Here is a 13738-nt window from a genome sequence, read left to right as displayed (position 1 = left end):
GCGAACCGTTCCAGTGCGAGCTGGAGGCCCTCACCCGATGGAGCCAACAGAACCACATCATCTGCAAGAATCAGAGATGAGATTCTGAGGCCACCAAAGCGAAAGCCCTCCGCCACTTGGCTGCGCCTAGAAATCCTGTCCATAAAAATAGAACTAACCAGCATTGTTAAAAGGATTAGTAACAGGGCTCATCTTCTAGGCGTCTTAGCATGTGACCAGCTGCCAACAAAGCCCATCAGATATCCATGCATGGGCATTGTGAATACAGATCCATCAGACTTACCTGGGAAGCACTGGTTGGCATTCAATATCACAAAGACAAGCAAGGGCACTTTTTTGACAGCTTCGGTAACTCACCTGATACGTTTTCACCCGAGATAAAACTTTTTCTTTTAAAAACACCGCTCGGATATTGTATTCTGGGAGACAGGTTCAGAAGGACTTTTCAGTAACCTGCGGACAACAATGTGTGTTTTTTCTATATCATGTCCAAAAAGGAGCGTCTTATTCAAGACTAATTAATATGTACAGTGATAACCTTGTTTGTAACGATGCAATGGTTTGTCATTTTGTTAACAAAATAAGACCTGTTTCTGCATGTTTTGAAAATAACTTTGATTGTGTGCAGTGCGGATACTGATTCAAGTAACAAATAATAAAAGATAACAGAAGAGAATATCGTTTCATCTGGTATTTATTTTCACCTAATTGCTAAAAACATTATTTAGTAATAATAAAATCTTTAAACATCAGCATAGAGTTCAAAAAGTAGTAAAAAGGGGAAAACTGTCATCTGTTTAACAAAACAATATAGACATAAATAAGAAAAAAACACATAAGTAGTAGTATATAAAAAGGGAAACAAATGCGAGGCTAAATGATCTTTTTTTCAAGAATAAGAAAAACAAACATAATTTTAAAATTCATTAAAAATCGATCCACCCGCTTCTACTCTGCCTTGATTTTTTATGTGTGGTAAATAAGCTTTGATCGCTCAGTGACCGCTTCTTGTGCAAACCATTTGTTTCAACACTCGGGTCGCCAGTGTCGCCTTTATATTGGCTAATAGTCCTCCTCACCTCAGCATTAGGAAAAGCAGACAGAGGAACATTTAAGCGAGCGAGTGTTTTTAGAAATGTCGACCACCCTGCAGGCCATGAAACATCTGTTGCTCTACGTGTTGCTGTTGCACTTTTGATCAAATCATAGAGATGCGAACCTCTGATTCTCTGGTTGTCAATAATAATCTCACCCCTATCATTCCAAGAAACTCCCGACGCACGAGTGAGCGCTGTTAAAATAAGCTCTGCATTCTTTCTGCTCCTTTTTGCCATATAGGACAAAATCTCATCCCAAACATGTCTTTTTGTCTGTCGCCACCAACATTGCTTTGGCGGTCAGATGCATCCTGACCGGTTTCAGAAGGCAAAGATAGTGTTAGCACATTTTTTTCACTCATGCCTTGTTTCACAAGTGAACGGTATCTCTGAAGAATGGCAGAATACTTTTTAGCCTCTCATACACATCCAAATCTGCAGCTGCAGCACTTCAACCATAGCTTTGTCTCGCTCGTTTTGCTCTACATGTCTGACGGAGCCTGTATGTTGTTGCTGCTGATGGTTTAACATGTCCAACTGATGCTGCGGGACCAAAAACATTTTCTGTGTGTGCTCCATTTTCACCTGTTTGCTATAAGACTGGTGATGAAGGGTATGGCAGCCCCTAATAACGGTAGCAAAAATCCTCCAGATTGGTTGATGGATCTTCTCTTTTTCAAAATTTTGACCTTTTTGTCTGCAACCAGCCTGATTCCTTTTTTTCTTTTTTAGTTGTCTGTACTGTTGATCAGTCAGCGGGATAACACCTTTCAAAACATTGAGCGATATCTCACACAGAGCATTAATAAAATCCCTGCTTGCATTACAAATAATATTCCTCCGTACGCTGCGTGGGGATTTATACAACAACTCCAACAGTGCAATGTTTCTCTGCATCCGTGAATACGACATCCTTCTTACCGCTTTAGCCGTTTTTTGGGGATATAAACAACTTGACGATCCGACAACAAATTGGTTCTGAGTCTTAAATACTCAGGCGTCTTAGATTTATAATCGATTAGAAGATACCCGTATGGGGTGGATGTGGCATCATTAAAAGCTTCTAAGAAGTATTTTGTATTACCTGGAAACATCTGTCTACCTAAAACTGAAATTTGATATTTATCTCTCGGGTTGTTAAACAGAGTTAAATAATTAGTGTTCAACAAAATTGTTGCATAAACAAATTCTGAACTAAACACATGCAGCCCAAGTTCCTATGATGAACATATTGTGTGAACACATTTTGAACTTCTATGCTGTCAGACGCAGTATTCATCACATCGTCGATAATGAGCAAGTTGTTCTTATCCGGAGGTAAAAGGACATCGTCACTCAGAGACTCCGGTATACCATTCACAAAGGTGATTTTTCTTATCTGAAGAAGTTGATTGTATAAAGGCTGCCAGCAGGAGTAGATGTAAACAATATTGTCAATTTTGGCTGAAATAATAGTAGATGCTTTTTCAATTATGCTTTTGACAAAGAAAGTCTTTCCACAATTACTCGGCCCGCTAATAACTAAACTAAAGGGTGCTGGAGCCTCCCATCAAAGGCTTGATCCTGATCAGTATCCATAAGGGAGTGTTGTATAGTCAGGCAGCACCCTTCTCTTGTTATAGACCACCTGAACTTTTCTTACAACTGTTTCATTCCTGAGATGAAACCTCTTCTTATTGCGTTTGATGGTGTCAGACTCTGCAACTAAACGCGCATCCCTGTTGGCCACAAATGCCTTGACTAAGCCTTTCAACGATTCGTGGGTAACAACTTTAGAATTAACATCATTGAGTGTTACACCTTTACACTTAACCTGAGTCTTGCCCTGTTTTGTGTAATAAGCATAGCATTTTGGACCTCCAGAGACAAACTCAGTAATGTGATCATCCTCTCCAGACCCGCCGTCATTGAGCTCATCAGTCAGCTCACCGAGGTATGGTCCTAAAGGGGGTACCCACTCCCCGGGATGAGAGGTGAAGATAACTGAATCTGTGTCGCAGTAAAGAATGCGTTCCTGCAGCTTGTCTAACAAGTCCTACAGAGTGAGCCTCGCATAGGCCGTAGTCATAGCACCGACAAAGACATTCACATCCTTCACCCGCGACCCTCTACCATCAGCATGACACCACTGAACCACTGCAACATCATCAGAGATGAACCAAAACTGGCGAACGTCATAATGGTCACTGAACATCAGCTGTGTGAATCTGGCAGGGTCTGTAATCAGCTCGCAAGATTGCATATTTGTTCGCATGCAGAATCACCCCCAGAGAGAGTTCAGAAGCAGTTTATTACAACTTCTGATTGCTTTGTTTACACAAATCTTAGCAGGGTCAAGTCTGATGCCTTCTCTCTCATAATAGTCTTGAACAAACTTCTGCTGCTCCTCAGCTGTTTTGACATTTTTCGGGTATCCAGATGCCTGCTGCTTCAATTTCAAAAATGTTTTGAGTGTGTCAGTCTTATTAGGGAGGTGCCAAACTTCAGCGATGCAGACAATCTGATACCCTTTTTCAATAGCCTTTTCAAGCTCAAAGGAAACCCAAGTACCTGACAGTTGCCTCTCACTCTCAGCATGCACACTGTGCTGGCGCTGCTCTTCAGCACACGTTCTGCAGAGAGGAAACATCAGCTTATTGTGGCACTTGTAGGGCAGAACAGGATGAAATAGACCCCTTGGAGGAAGCACAGTGCACTTAACAAACCCAAAATAATTTTCAACTCTGTCAAAATTATTGGATATGATCTGAGGGTGACCTATTGGATAATGTTTCGTGCACTGAACAGTGGGGTAAAGACTTGTAAAATCATAGTATCTGATCTTTTCATCTCCACCATCATCAACCTTCTGGTACAGTTTCATCGCATTAGTCCTCCCCCCAAACAACGCGTCTCTAGGGTCCAGAGGCTCAGGCTTTTTGTATTTGTGCATAAAGTCCTTGACTGACTGATCAGTCGACTTTAATGATGACCAATCACACCCCCACATGAGCACGACATTAAGACCATAATGCATTCTTAGAGCATTCACCTTCTCACAACTTGCATGATACAACTCGCCATATGACCGCTTGGCGGCAGGGTTAACATCACTCTCCGGGTAGCAGCGGAGACAGCCATGATAGAAACACCCAAAGAATTCATATGCACTTCTGCTGGAAGCATCAAATCCATCCACAAAATAAGGTCCTACTTTTTGTTCGCCGCCTCTGAGAGCATGCTTGATAACAATGTTTTGTTTCGTATTGAAGCCATTCAAGAGACACGTCTGAAAATGTCTTATTCTGATCAACATACGCACCGTGATGAGTCAATGCCAGGGTGTCTTTTGGAAGAAACAAGGTTTTGAAAATCCCCATGCAGTATGATGCCAGGGTGGCGTGTGAAAATGGATCAATCTGCGTGCACTCCATCAAGGTCTCGCGGTATATTTTACAAGCCATTCTCAACACTTCGACATCATTAATGCAGTACTTACGCATTTCAGCCTGTAAATCAAATGGTTTCTCGCAGGCAGGCTTGTACCACGCCATAAATTTCTCCTTTTCAAATTCAGACATTTTTTCATACCCGTAAAAAGACGGGGCAGGATAAGGACCTACATAGAATTCGTCAGCCCTTGTATTAAATGTGTGTGGAAAGAAGCCTTTTTCAAGGTCCTCGAATCCCAAGGCAGAAGGTGTTTTGGCCAAACGCATGGGCAGAGAGCTAAATGAGTCCATCCATCTCTGATCATAGGATTTGTCATACATTAGAACGACACGACTCCCTCTCATTGTTACACCCGGAGCAATACCCTGTTTAACGAGGTATTCCAGGAGAATATAGCTGTCGAAACCCGAAGAATTATGGGCTATAAATGTATAGCCACGGTATTTAGGCCTTCTGTAGTGCCCAACGAATGCAGACACACAATTCAATTTGTTGAAACAGAATTTTTTCCCATGCATATCCAAAACGGCCTCATGCTTTCCGTCATGATCCCGGGTCTCAAAATCATATATTATGTATTTTTCATGAGGTTGTTTCATTTCAGCAGGCTGAAGAAAACACTCGTGATTCATGCCAGTGTCTACCAGGCGTTCTCCACAGAGTGTACATGCACTTGGGGCACATTTGTGTTCTGATTTGTCTGACTTCCTGTATACCGTACCACATGTTTCACAGTATTTCATACGATCACACGGTATTAGATTATGTACCGGTTCTACTAGTTTGTGCTGATGGTAGCAATGCTGCGACTTACAGACACGTTTACAGTCTGCACATTTCACAGTCTGTGACGGGTAGTTTTGACACAGTGTAAAGCATACATTGCATCTGAATCTACATGTGTGGCACAGTGGAGTCTGATATGTACTATAACAATAATTACAAAAATAGCTAACTCCAAAAAACCCTGTTGTGCTTTCAATGACATAATAATGACCATCGTGTAAATACATATATATGGTTTGAGGCTGCGGTGTGTCGTGTGTTTTGAAACACCGTAGCTGTTTTCGTCCTGCAGTATGATGGAAAATAACGATTTTAACATTTAGCTGTTTTTCAAAACTGCTGACATTGGTGAAAGAAACCTGCTGCCTGGGGTCGAGCCCTGCATCAATGTGTAGCTGCTTTGCACAGAGTAGTTTCTCATCCTCAGACACCTCAGCATTGAGAGCATGCGCCAAGCACAGACAAAAACACAGGTTGTTATTACTATTTTGAGGATTATACAGATGTCATTATACAGATTATACAGATGTCATGCATCTTCTAAGGCTTGGTCAATTGAATTAAATTACATTTAATTACCTAAATTAGCTAAACTCTCTCGCACCCTGCAGGGAACCTGTTGCAGATTATCTAGACCAGTCTCTCTAAAATCAAGACACTGACGCAGTTCTCTGGAATTAAAATGAGGCATGTCCCTACTCCTAACCCCACCGCTGCCATCACCACTGCTGCCGCCAATCTGCACAGTGTCACTTTCATTCGTATTATCTAATACATCAACACCTGCATCAAAATCATTGCTAGGAGAAGGCGGATGCTCATGAGAGTCAAAATGGTCAGCAGAGGACACAACATCAAGACTACCAGTTGCATCAGAATGCACAGTAGGTGACGATAGGAGGTCGTCATTAACACTGTCAATTGCTTGATACCAAAGTACAGATTGTGAAAGAAGCTCATCAATGTCAAAATGCCCTTCAGAAGGTGTGGCATCAATATCACCAGTTTCATCAAACCATTCTGTAGAGGATGGTGTGTGATTGCATTCACCGCCGTCATCACCCACATTATCAGCATTGCCAACATGAGAATTAACAGCACCGTTACTTCGCATAAATTTTCAGTTAAAATTTTAAATAATTAGAACAAAAATACGCGGCACTAGATTGATTGACAATGGTCTACAGCAATCAGAACGCACAACACAATGTGCTGTTAAAGAAAAAAAAAAATCAGTGAAACAGCAAGTCTGCGAAAGGTGAACCGCGTTACAGTGAGGGACCGCTGTACAATAATGTCCAGTAGCACTGCTGGTATATGAAATGGTGAGTTTTGAGGTTGTCTTCAAACAAGTGCATTGTACTAGAAAAGGGTGTTTGAAGGATTAAAAATGTAAAAAGTAATGACTATTTTATATTTATGAAAAAACTTTATGCAGAAAAAGTAGCAAAGAAACAAACACATAACACATGGACACTTTTGGCCACGAACAAGCTGAAGGGATGGTGATTTTTTTCAATGAACCCAGATTGTTAAAAAAAAACACTTAGACTCAAATTTATTTATCAGCAGCATCAATAGTAACAAAAATGCAATTTAGTTTTCGCTGTCAAAGTCGATTTAACTGAAGTGACGTGTTTCCGGTCGCAATATGGCGCCCCCCTGTGGCTGCAGCCAGATGCTCATGTACCATCAATGTGGATTGTCAAACAGCTCTGCATAGCTGGAGCTGAATTTGGTGATAGCAGGTTTACAAACAAAGTGATCAGTTATATTTTGATAAATGAAATTTGCCCTAATCCGGTTAAAAGAAATTTTATCCTTAAAGAATTTGAGACCATGGAGGTTAAGGCGATAAGAAAAAAGTATACTTCACTTCCTCTTTCCCCTAAAGTAAAAGAGGTTCACTTTAAAATCATTAATGAGGTTTATCCAACCAATGAATTCTTAAGACGGAAATTAAACTTAGATGTGAACGCCTGCACATTTTGTGAAAATGATATTGAAAGTCTGGATCACTTGTTTTTCTACTGTGAATCAGTGCACTCCTTCTGGACTGACATGTGGAGCTGGCTACAGTCCAGGAGAATTCAGTTACCACATTTGACGGTGACAGTAATAAAGTTTGGAATTCTTGCTGAGAATGCAGATTTCGACCTGTTGATTAGGACGTTTTTGTTAATGAGAAATCTTTTTTATTCAGAAATGCAGATACTTTAAAGCTAAACCATGTATAAACAGATGGCTGAATGACTTTAAACTCTGGGCTAAATCGCTGAAACTTGTGAATAACAAGAAAGCTCATAAACTTGTTGTTTTATTTAAAGAGTTTAATCTATGTTAAAAAAGAAACCTCCCTAATTTATAATCTTGACTGCCCTTTTTTGTTCATGTTATTTTTTGCCTTTGGTTCAAATCCTTCAACGACTGTTCTTTCTTTTTGTGCTAGCTCTTTTGGCTTTGTGTTTATTTATTTTTATTTTTTTTGTTTGTTTTTTTCTTCCTTTTCTTTCTTGCAATAATGCTCAACCGAGGATGTTACATATTCGGATTAATGATGGTGCCTTGTATGTTATACTGTTGTTTGTAAATAAAGTTCCTTAAAAAAATAAATTAAAAAAAATGTGGATTGTCAGGACTGAGAGACCTCTTCCCTCAGGGGAGGAAACAAGATGGCGGAGTGTGCAGCAACTTTACTGCAGGCGTCCGAAATTTTTTGGCTTTCTTTTGTCCTGAAACTGTGAATTTATTAAAAGCAATAACCCGTCTTTTGCGCTTTTTGTGCACTTCAACCAGCCACTGAAGAATTAACTATAAACCAGCTTTAAGTTGTAATTTTTCCGGGGTTAATTTTGATACTTGTCCTATGACCACGATGGATCATGACTACAACGCTTCGGTGTTGAGAGAGGCGTGTGACGAGGAGGATATTCAAGATTTGGAGATCACTGACATAACTTCCAATGACTCCAGAATCAACTGGGCTCACACTCCGACGAAAAGCCCTAACCCGAAGAAAGCAAGAGGGGTGCGAGCGCAGCCGCTGGAGGAAGAGGACACCGCCGCAGCTATCTTGCAAGCAGTCAATGTGTTAAAGCATAAGATGGATGAACAGACGGCGTTGCTGCGTGAGTTTGAAAAGCGCATTGATATGAACACGGCGGAAATAAGAAAAAATAAAGAGAGTATAGTAGAACTCCAGGAGAAAGTTGGTGAGCTGCAGAAAGAAAACAAATCCCTGCGCAGCTCCTGTGAGGAACATGCTCGATATAAGAGGAGATGGAACCTAAGGCTGACTGGTCTTCCTGAGAAAGATGATGAAAACACGAGAGAGTCAGTTATCGGGATTCTCACCAGAGTTGTGCCCTTGTCTGTGGATAAACTGAGAGAGACTGTTGATACTGTTCATCGGCTGGGAAAGAAGGGGAACGCTGCATCTTCCGGGTCCCCGAGAGCCATAATTATCCAGTTTGGCATGAGAACGGTCCGGGACGACGTCTGGAAGAAATCGAGGCATGGAGATGAACATCCGCTTCAAGGAAGACTTCTCCAAGGAAGATCGGGAGGCTCGAGTGAAGCTGTGGCCGCTGGTCCAGGACGCCAGGAGTAAGGGAAAGAGAGCGTTTTTGAAGGACGGCTACGCTCTGATTGATAACCAAAGAGTGGACCCGAACTGATTTTCTTTTGTGTGACCTTTTTCACCTCTCAGGTATGCTGCTGTTGATTAAGCCTATTGCTTAGCATGTCATTTAATTAAAAATTTCCCGGTTGTTATGGGTTATTGCACTGAATAGTTCTTTTATACAGGACACAGCTGCTCGTTCCTGCGTGTCTTCTTAAGTTTCTTTTTTTTTCCCCAATACTTTTGTAATAGTGTTATATGTTATCTGTTATTTCTTTGAACGTCAGGGGGCTAAGAAACATTGTGAAGCGTAAGGCTATCTTTCTTTTTTGCAAGGAGCAACAGGCTAACTGTGTCTTTCTACAAGAGACCCATTCGGCAGAGGCAGACACAAAGTTCTGGAAAACACAGTGGGGTGAATCTGTTTTCTTTAGTCATGGTACGTCTCACTCAGCTGGAGTGATGATTTTATTTAATAGGTTTCTGGGAAATGTCATAGACTGTAAAAGTGATTCTGATGGTCATTGGCTGATGATAGTGTCAGAGATTAATGGTTCAAAATACATTCTGCTGTGTGTATATGGTTATACTAATAGAGCTCAGAATAAGAAACTTCTAACCTTCCTTTGCGAACAGTTAGAGCAATGGAAATTGAGCTATCTTGTTGACAAAGTTGTTGTGGGGGGAGACTTTAACTTAGCTCCTGATCCCTCTGTTGATCGTCTTCCATCCGGGACCTCATGCCACAGTTACGATGAAAGTATCCTTAATTTGGTCAACAAAGTTAGTCTCTGTGACATTTGGAGGCTGAAAAATCCATCTGTATCTCAATTTACTTGGTTTAATTCATCTAATAATGGTCAGTGTTCCAAGATTGATTACTGGTTAGTCTCTAACAATTTGATCAACAACATTTCTAAGTGTGAAATCTCAGCTTCCCCTCTAACTGATCACTGTTTGATTTCCTTATTCATTTCATTAACCAAGGTGAAACATCAATCCCTTATTTGGAAATTCAACAACAACCTCCTGCATAATGACAACTTCTGCCTTGAAGTGAGAAATTTAATTGTAGAAATTGTTAAACTAGATATGTCACATGTGAGCAAATGGGAATGGTTTAAATTCCAAGTTAAACAGGTAGCAATTCAAATTAGCAAATCCATTGCTAAACAGAAAAGACAGGAGCAACAAAGCATTATAGAAAGAATTAACAGGCTATGCTGCAAACAGGATTTATCTCTGGACGAACATATACAACTAAACACTTTTCAATCTCAACTAGACAAAATGTTCTTAGAGAAAGCCAATGGTGCCTATGTTCGTTCAAGAGCCCGGTGGATTGAGGAGGGTGAGAAAAACTCTTCCTACTTTTTTAATTTAGAGAAATACAGACAATCAAATAAGAAGATCCAATCACTGAATATCAAGGGGGTTTTGACTGAGGACCATGACAAAATAAACGTGGAAATACTTCATTTTTACAGTAACCTTTACAAGTCAACCTATTCAACGGAGAATGGCACTGTGTTTCTGGAAAGTCTTAGAGGCCTTAATGGGACATTGGATGTGGATGTAAAGGTTCGTATGGAGAGTAAACTTGCAATCGAAGAGCTGGACAAGGCAATCGGACAAATGCCCAGGGGCAAATCACCAGGTATTGATGGGCTAACAGTGGAATTTTACTCCTTTTTCTGGCATGACATTAGATTAACTCTTTACAGTGCTTACTTAGAATGTATCTCATCAACTAATCTTTCACCTACAATGAAACAAGGTCTAATTACTTTAATTCCAAAACCCAACAAAGACAAACTACTTCTGGATAATTGGAGACCCATAACCCTTCTGTGTAATGATTATAAATTACTGGCTCATGTATATGCGAACCGCTTAAATGATTGTTTATCACATTTAGTGGATGAATGTCAGTCGGCGTTTATAAAAGGAAGACATATACACAATCACATTAGATTGATTTTTGATATGCTTGATTATCGCCAGCATATAAAGACAGAAAGCTTAGTGTTGTTTTCCATCCTAAATGATAGTAAATGTAACAATAAATTTATCAGTGTGAATTTTAAATCTATTCTTTTCCAGGGGTTTAACTCAGGTAGATATTTGCAGGCCCTTCATGGGGACCAGTCACTCATGGAAAAGGCGTTCTCAAAATTCACTCAGTGGCCTGTCTCCCCAAAAGTAAAAGAAACTCATTTCAAGATAATTAATAATATATATCCTGTGTCTGAATTTTTGAAGAGGAGGTTTAAATTTGAGGTTGATCAGTGTGCATTTTGTGATTCAGCCTGTGAAACATTACACCATTTGTTTTTCTCATGTCCTGTATCAGCTGCCTTTTGGTTAGAACTACACAGTTGGTTATCCCTCAAGATCAACGATATTCCCCAGTTTAATATTTCTGATATTATTTTCTATATGGCTAAACAACATCCATCTGTCTCTACTGTGATTAACATTGTCATCCTGTTAGGTAAATACCATATACATTGTTGTAAATGGAGGAATAGAAAACCATCCTTTACATGGTTCATCAATGACTTTAAACATTATTTCATGTCACTTAAAAAACTGAAGTCAAGCAGATTTGCCACAATCTATGATGACATTTCCCATTTGCTACTGTTTTGATTATTACCTTTATTGTGTATCAACCTGTGCTCTTTTTTTAATTCTTCCCCGTTAATACTGTGGATTTTTTGTCTAGCCCCCTCCCCCCATATCCTTGCTGTTAGTTTTGTTGTATTGACTGTTTTTTTTTTTTTATCCTCCACGAGAGTTCATTTGCACTATAATGTGTTATGTTGTTTGTGACTGTATTGTTTCAATTGTTAATAAAAAAAAAAAGTTGATCGCAAAAAAAAAAACAAAAAAAACAAACACGTGCGCTAGCATAGCATGCTACTTGCCGCTAGCTCCGATGCTAACTTCCGTTAGCCATTTTGCAATGAAAGTCCCTTTTCCGAGGCTAAAGCAATTAGCACTGAGTCTGCTGCACTTTATACGAGATGTTCTTTAAAGGTTTATGTCACATTACTGTGGTATTGATGTATGGTTTTGTGCGAAGTTGTTATGTTAGCACATGTTCACTTTTCTCATGGTGCTAATTATAGTTCTGCACAATTAAGTATTAGCAACGTGAAATTAAGTGCCTTCACCTGCACTGTACTTAGCTGAAACTTGATAAGTCTCAAGCCAATGTGTATTTTTAATGCACTGCTGAGCTATTTAGTATTGTTTTAAATGTGTATTTCCTATGCACTTTTTCCCTTTGAAATGAGAATAATTTGTTGTACAACATAGAATATTTTGAAAGAAATTTAGAAGCACTACAAGCAACCAGTAGTAATAATAAGTTACAGGCATGATAGCTTAAATGTTGAACTACTGTGTTCTGGCCTGGTCCCCAGGTCAGGTTTTTTCCCTTTGCTTATTTGGATTGGATTGGTTTTGAGGACCTGAGAAGAATCGAGGATCCCTTTTCCAGTACTGGATGGCGAGCCCAGCCCAAATAGCTGGATGAACTGGTAGTTTTTAACCCGACTGGTTACAAACACACTGAGTGACTATTGAACATTGAAAGACTGAAATTGACTTTAAAAAAGACACAAAAGACAATATATCCTTGGGTCAACCATTTGTGGGGTTTATTTTATTTTATTTTGTTTTCAAGAAGCGCACTCTACTTTTGTTAAATGTGCACAACTTTAATAATTGCTAATAAATGCAATTGTGTTTTCTACACCTACTGTGTACAAGTCCTCTGTTGTCATACACCCTTAGCTCCTACAAATCTAGAACCTGTCTGATCTGGTCCATATTTCCCTTCTGTCCTCGTACTGTGGTTAAAGGTAACTATACTGCCGTACTACAGGCAACGAAGGCAAGAAGTAGCACTAATAGGTCTTACATGCCCATTACTAGTATTGCACCACCAGTGTTACATACTCATTGCTAATCCTTTTCATTTTGGCCAGTCCAAGCATTTAGAAATAAATAAACACAAAAACACCATTCAAAGATAATTTTTACTTTTTCTACTTATCAGGTACGACCAATCTGAAATATCTTTTGAAGAAATGAACAATATATTCTAAACTTGACCTCAGGCCCATCAGGTTAATGCAGTCATTACATGGACATGTTTCATTTTAAAATGAGATCAGAATAGTTTGGCATTAAGTCATAAATCTGTAAGAACAAACCTGAGTTCACAAACATGTTTATCTCTCTTGTGTTTACTGCGCGGGTCTGTGATCCTCTGGTAAATGTAGCTGTAAATGTTGTTTTCCAATATAGACGAGTACTGCTGCGTTCATACACCGATGTTCTCCATGTTCTTTGCAAATAATGCAAATGCTTGTGGATGGTGCTGAGGATTTATATGACATCTTTCAGTGAATCCCACAGGCTGAGTTCTTCTCTCTTTGCCTAACTGCTTGCTGTCTCTGAACCAAAAGAGCTCCAAGTCACATTATCCATGTGCTCAAGTGCAAGTGCTGATCCATGTTCTCAGCCAGTGGTGTGACTGGTGTGGGGACAGGTGAACCAGTCTGACTGAAGCTGGGAGGTGAGGACTTCATTCATTTAATAACAGCCCCTCTCGCTCAGTTTTTTCATTCGCTCTTGCTCAGATCTCTGCGAACCTGCTCGCAGTGTGTCGCTCAGTGTGGTTTATCATCTTCATCTTAACTTCCTGCTTCTATCATGGTTAAAGCTGATGAATCCTCTGGACATCAAACACTGATGGTGTTATTGGAGCTGAGTGAAGTTTGATGGA

General features: G+C 39.8%; 1 protein-coding gene and 1 pseudogene across 1 annotated transcript in view; both read left to right on the top strand.

Moving 5' to 3' along the window:
* The window catches only part of LOC147336683 (NACHT, LRR and PYD domains-containing protein 12-like), a 206880-nt gene that overhangs the window by 156654 nt on the left and 36488 nt on the right, over positions 1-13738 (top strand). The gene's annotated exons all lie outside the window — the stretch shown is intronic.
* LOC147336685 (uncharacterized) lies at positions 7987-9658 on the top strand (annotated as a pseudogene).

The sequence above is a fragment of the Aulonocara sp. 'chitande type north' Nkhata Bay genome, linkage group LG3 (genome assembly GCF_057382095.1).
Source record: "Aulonocara sp. 'chitande type north' Nkhata Bay isolate Kocher_YH1m ecotype deep benthic linkage group LG3, A_spYH_male_GT1.1, whole genome shotgun sequence".
Classification (NCBI taxonomy): Eukaryota; Metazoa; Chordata; class Actinopteri; order Cichliformes; family Cichlidae; genus Aulonocara; species Aulonocara sp. 'chitande type north' Nkhata Bay.
This window is presented reverse-complemented; position numbering and strand designations above follow the sequence as displayed.